Consider the following 7,287-nt stretch of genomic DNA (forward strand, 5'->3'; position numbering starts at 1 on the left):
CTGGAAGGGCTCTCAGTGGGCATCCACATCAGTGAGGACCTCACTTGGACACTTAACACCACACAGCTGGTCAACAAGGCCCAACAGTGGCTGTACTTCCTGAGGAGGCTGAGGAGGTTTGGCATGTCGCCTAGGATCCTTTGCAACTTCTACAGCTACATCATTGAGAGCATCTTGACCAGCTGCATCACTGTCTGGTATGGCAGCACTACTGCTATGGATCGCAAGCGCCTGCAGAGAGTGGTAAAAACTGTGGAGAAGATCACTAGGACTCCACTGCCCTCTCTGCAGAGCATTTACCACCGCAGGGTGCGTAGGAAAGCTGCCTCCGTCCTCAAAGATCCAACCCACCCCTGGCACGGACTGTTCACTTCTTTGCCCTCTGGCTGGAGGTTCAGAAGTGTGAAATGTAGGACCACTAGACTGAAAAACTCTTTCTTTCCCTCTGCCATCAGACTCCTAAACAGCTGAGGATTTTATTACCAGGAAATACGTCATGTACTGTCGACCTGTACTGTTTACATTCTCAGTTGGCACATGCATAATTGCACAAGGACTGCATACATTCTCTGTTATATTCTTATATATTTTTATTATATTGCTGCATTTGCTGCTTAAAGTGCCTTAGATTTTCTGTTACTTATTTATCTACTTTATATTTCATTTATATTTTGTGGCATTCATGTGGACGGCAAAGTAAGAATTTCATTGTAGAGGGAAACGCGTTTCCTAACCGTGCATATGACAAATAAACACTTTGAACCTTTGATGTTTTTTGAAAGTGTTTTTTCACCCACAGTAAACCATTTGCTTTCAGTTGTACTACCAAGCACAGGAATGCTTTTATTCTGATCTAGCTGAAATCATCAACCTTTTCCAAACCAAGTTATTCCATTTTTTAAATTTTATTCAGAGCTGTTGATATTTTTTACTTGTATGTTGTAAGCTGCATTCAGTATGAAAAATCTGCAAAAAAATTGTGGGTGTGTGTTTTCATTTCAGACTGTGAAACAACAAAATGTCAATGTTTTTAAAAGGGGTGATTCTTTTCTGTACCCACTATAACTGCACCCTGTTCAGCGACTTCTAATTTCATTTGAATTCCCCTCCAGCAAACAGGTTGAATCTATTGCATTGACCCTGGAAGAATTTTGCTGGTACATTTATTCATCTTTCTATCATATCATATGCCATTTGACTCATTCTACTGGACTACTAGCTAGATCAGAAATAATGACAGACTGTCCACAGTTGCCATTTTATAATTACTGAAGGCTGGTCACAGCTGGATGGTGGTGTGTATATTTATAGGAATAAGAAATGATTCAGTCTATAAAACCCCTGACACACCCTGGAATATGCACACACACACATATCAGTAAGCGCATTAAATGATGCTGAATAACAGAAAATTGTCCTTGATGAAAAATACAAGCAAAAAGAACTCTGTCCTTAGGGCCATGCTGTGAAGTGTGGTGCAGAATTAAGTATCAGTGAATATATTGGCAGTGCCCTAGAGTCCTTTGTGAATTCTATGCCATTAACATTACTGTTAGAGAAAGCAAATTAGCTATATCAGCAAATACAAAGAAGCGAGTTGAAATACTGTGCTATATTTGTCTGTGGAGCTTCTTATTCATCCAGGTCACGGTACATGCACAGAGGTAATCAGTGGTGGAAGAAGTAATCGCAATGTTAATTAAGTAAAAGTACAAAGTACAAGTAGTCATTATGTCATTATGTGTAATGGCACATTTATATATTGCTTATTTTGCATTATTTGCACTGTTTGTTGCTGTTAATACTGCTTATTTTGTTAGATTACACAACCTTATGTTGATTTACTGATTACTTTCCCCTTACATGGGGATACTGTATGTTCATGCACGTTGAGAGCTGATGTACCAGAGTCAAATTCCTTGTGTGTGTGTCACACCTGGCCAATAAAGCAGATTCTGATTCTGATTTAGCATTAATGTACATCTTATTTTTGGATTATAATTACTGATGCAGTATTGCGTTCATCACATTTAATGTTGCAGCTAGTAAAGGGGGGGCTAGTTTAAACTAGCTTATATGCCTATAATTGGAATTACTGCTGGGTAGGTAATGAATTTTCCACCATAGATCAATAAAGTCTGATGATTATACTATATTTTTGTATTAATCTAGTTCTGAAAGTTATAAAGTAAATGTACTGTAGTGGAATAATACAATATTTGTCTCTAAAATGTAGCGAAGTCAAAGTATGAAGTAGCGCAAAATGAAAATACTCAAGTACAGATACTTCAAAATTGTATTTAAGTACAGTACTTGAGCAAATGTACTTAGTTACTTTCCACCACTGGAGCTAAAAATGATCACCTGAGGTTTTACTTGTGTAGTGGTGCTTTGAGCTAAAGTAGATGAAGTTAAACATACGACAGGCCACATTTCATCATCCACAGACCACTTACTCAGTGTTAATGAGCTTACTCTTTCAGTTGTGTGCCCACTGCTGGAGTGTAGTTAGACCTTACCCTTATGAGAAGAATAATCACATTTAACTAACATGGGCAAAAGATCATATTTGATTGTGCAGCATGTATGTAAACCACTTGGACCTTTCAGGGTCAATCCAGATGCTCAGTGAATTATCATGTGTGTGTGTTCTAGTCAGCAAAGTGAATGGATCTCTGGGCCTGTGTCAGAAGTGTACTCTGCAAGGAAACCTTGATAGGAGCAGAGAGGGTTGGAATAAGGTTATGAAGGTGATGCACTTAGTCTAGACCCTGCTCACATAGCAACAAACTGACTATATAAATATTTATTAATGACTCTTCCTAATTAAATGTGGAGTAGGAATGGTGGACAGTGAAGAGGAGAACATAAAAAGACAATGAGAAATAACTGAGCCCTGATAGAAACAGTGGATTTCCACTAATGGATCCACTCTGTATTTACATATTTGGCAGCAGATAGTAAAGAAAACTGCTTGGAATAATGAAAAGCTTTATTTATATACAGTGCATGAAACAAGAAGAGACACATTTAAATCCTAATGCATGAGAGAATAGCTGATAAAAACAATCAACAAACCAGTGAAAGGGTGCTTGAGGGGCGTCATTATACTTTCATTAGCTCAAAAAGGTCTTTGCATTTCACAGACATGCTAGAACACGGCCATAATGAGAGTCCATCTGCCTTGCTGAACCACTCTGGGCTTTTCATGGTATTGATTGTGTAAATTCAGGCAGTACAATAGGATTCAGTAGGACAGCAGGCCCACTGATGCAGCAGTGATGAACTCACAAGTCTTAAAGCCCGAAAAAGGATCAAGTAGGATCTGAAAGGCACCTATCAGACAGGCCACATGTTCTTGTCTTACTTATCTTGAAAGAATGCAGTGAATACAAATGGATAGACTCTGTCATCTCACTGTAGTTGAAAATTCGATCTCATCTTCATTTTATCTGCCCGTATTAGACTGGTGACCTGTCCAGGATGAATGAAGCTAGGCTAAATATCAGACCCAGCTCTCTGTTTAATGCAGTACAGTTCAACAGCAGCACAAACTACAGGCTCCCATATGATCACACGATTGAGTCAGTGCCTCTCTGAAACAGTTTGAACAAAAACTCGACATTATCACCTTCATGAAGGAGGATTTATTGCATTACTTTTGGATTAGACCACATTACACTATAAATGCAATAATACTTTCTGTTTAATACAGACAGAACTTTATTTTTTCTTTCTAATTTTTCATAGAAACTTACAATCAGAGCTACTGAGTGCTCTATACCCCTACACTGTACAAAGTACAGATTAATACATGCTTCTTGCAGAGATAAAAGTAATTATACTAATCCTATTAATTAAATAAATATAATACTAATACAGTCACTAAATAAAGATAAAATATGTTGCATAAAGCTATATACCACATTGGTCCCTGGGCTGGCACTGTACCTGCAGGAAAATAAAGCACTAAGTATTTCTGTGTATTTTCAGTACGGACACTTTAACCAGCAGCTGCATGTCAAAAACACAGGTCATTGGTTTTGCAGGTATATAGTTGTCATCCAAAGCTAATCCTGCTGGGTGACTGTGAGAACTTTTTGGGCGAAGGCTTCCGATGAATCCATGTGGCGCCCGGGCATGGTCCTGATGAAGACCTAGACCTTCCTAAGAAGAGAGCATAAAGATGAAGAGAAAATGGGAAATAACTGCTATATCTTAATATATAAATACACCACACTGTAAACACATTCATCTTTATTTGTGGCTTACATACAGTAAATGCTGCAGCAGTAGTAATGTTGGTGGTTTCACAAATTAGGTTCACATTTAACCCCGGTCACTGTGTTTGCGGGACCTGACTATTGGACCTGTGGTCTGGCTTGAAGTGCTGGTTGATGTGTCAGCTGCATGAACAATCATAGAAGCCACAAAGGATGCCTAAAAAATAAAGCAAACATTTATAAATCAATACAATGAGATACACCAACGAACAGGCAGAGGGGTAAGAAAGAGAAAAGAAACGAGTTTTGAGTAAAAATGCAGTTTTACTTAATTACTCGATTTTTATCCATTTTTATGTCTTTATCAAATATGTAATAGTTTGCCAAGTGAATAACAGCAGTAATAATGTTGGTGCTTAAGCAATTTCAGTTTACATTGACCATAGACATCGCTGTCCTAAGACTCACACCACAGGTAAATGTGAACCCGTGACAAATGCAAAACTCTAGCATTACATTTTTGGTGGGAAATCCACAAACACATTCTGGCAGTCTTGTTGCTGTCTTACAAAAATGCATAATCATTTCTAAAAAAAAAAAAGAGACGATGCTACTGAAACTGGTTAGTTCCTATTAATAGTTGACTAAGTGATGTGTCAGTGTTTTGGTCATTTTAAACATGGATCAGCCATTTTTAACTAACAAGTAACCAATCCAATTTTACCTTCTGATAAAAGCCATACTATTTCTTCTGCTTAGGTACAATGTTGTCACCTCCACTTGATGATGAAACGTGACCAAGCCACACTGGAACAGATTCTTAATCAAATGCAATCCATTCCAAATGAAGGCACAACCATCCACCCTTAAAATCCCTATCTTCAGTATATAAAACTCTAAATAGCTGGTCAGGGGGCTGTCTCCTATTTTTCTCTGTTTTTCTATTTCCATTTCATAAAGGCCCTGTCTACCCAAGGCTGAATGGGGGCTGGATTGAAGTTGCACATTTTCTGAGGTCAACAACTTTGTACACAGAAAGTATTGTTTTGTTTAATGCAAGTCTTTCCACACTTGCTGCAGCAAAATGCATGAAAGCACCTACAGTATGTGGGCACACAGTGCACGACTGTGAAATTTAGAGTATACCGTAAATTCAAATAGGACATTACATTGCGAGCATTAAGAAATGCTCACAAGAAAGATGGATTTAGCCATTTAAGTGGCCATGGAATAATGGACTCTGTTATGTGATTGGTGTTTGAACAATGGATTTGGCTCTGTTATTGGTTGAATTTTTACAGGTAACGCCAGGTAACATCATTTTGGCACATCAAGCCTACTTTAATATGGTCAAACTCACTGTAAAAAAAAATATCTAAATACAAACGTACTGTAAGGTTTTGACCTTACTATGTAAAGTGCCTTGAGATGATTTTTGTTGTGATTTGGTTCCATACTAATAAAATTGAACTGAATTAAGTTAAAAAACCCTCAATAAGGCTGCCTGAGTCCAACGAGAACAACAAAATAATAATGTAAGGTGCCGAGTATCTTACTTTTTGTGTGCAACACCAACTTCAACTTCTGTGGAACAACAACACAGAAGACTTATAGAGGTTTTTCCATTTTAGGAACCTACCCAAACATGTCACTTTGAGTAACTTTCTTCACGGGGCCTGCGTTTATGCCCACTACACTCGGCCCACTTTGAAGGTGCATTCTGGGAGCTAAATTTCAGCACCCCTCAGAAGATAGTACTAAAATCAAGTACCAAGAATGCGGGGGAGGGGGCACAGCAGAGCAGTTGCTGGTGATTGGTTAAATGTCCATGTCTTAACACCTCAAGCATTAGCATTACAAACACCATGCTGTATGTGAACACACAGCTGACTGCGTGTGTGACAGAGGAGCAGCCCCTCCCTCCTCTAAACAAGACTGACAGAGAGAAAATACATTGGAAAAACAAAGCAAGATGGCCCGTGTCAACCCCAGACTCTATGCTTGGTGATGGTTAAAGGAAGGACAGGGTATACTGCTCATTAGGTTCCAATAGTGGAAATGCAGCATTTGCCAGTGCTAAAACCTGGGACCACACTAGGGACCCATATGGGGCTGTCCAAAAAGTAAATATGTGCAAGGATGTAACAAGGTCAGTGATGTGACAGAAATAAATGTTTGGGTTATAAAAAGACAAGTTTTTATGTCCTTTGGAAAATATTTAACCATCAGTACAGGAAGTTACATCTGGTATGTTTGTGCTGATGGAATCGGATTATCTGTGCACTTAAACTTATCACAAATCTGTTAGCTTAGACAACAAATCTTGAGAACAAATGTTTCCTGTGCACAAAAAGGATGTAGCCAGGATGGGGCTGGACACTGTAGTGTTCTCGGTGAATGACTACATGTCTGTATTATTTACAGATAACCTTTCCCAGCCCTTTTCCCAGACTCAAGGGGCTGAAATGGTTGAGAATAAAGGGTAATAAATCCATGCTAAGTGCTAGTTTAACTTCCAGAACTTGCATGTTTTTGGGGCCCAGTGTGACAGTGAAATTACCCATAGATCACTGTGATGCTTTGTGCTTGTTGTCTCACATCTGAAGACTTCACACTCTAGTCCAACATCATTAGGGGTGGGGGGCAGCTTCCTATAAAGCATAACATTTGTGTATATTAGTATCACAACTGAAATGAAAATATTATGTCTTAAAGAAGAAACGTGGCTCCAGAAAATTATTTTTTTTTTAAATGTACAGTACATTGGTTTTATGAGATTTAGTTTCATGAGATTTCATCAGGAGTGTTTCATTTCACTGGTGTGAGAAAACATTTCCTCTGTGCTTGGCTCTTTATCCCTGTTCTTGCAGAATAACTTTAATTATACGTGTGTGAAAGGGCTTATTATGAAAACTGCAGAAGGTCAGTTTTGAGGTGGTGTTTTAGGAAAATATAATGTTTCACTAATGATGCTTCATCATCCCCAGGAAGTAACTTGCTAGGTGAAGACAACTCATCACACCATCCCCAGCACACTCTGTCATATACAGTAGTATATACTTGT

Source organism: Monopterus albus, unplaced genomic scaffold (assembly GCF_001952655.1).
Source record: "Monopterus albus unplaced genomic scaffold, M_albus_1.0 scaffold187.1, whole genome shotgun sequence".
Lineage (NCBI taxonomy): Eukaryota > Metazoa > Chordata > Actinopteri > Synbranchiformes > Synbranchidae > Monopterus > Monopterus albus.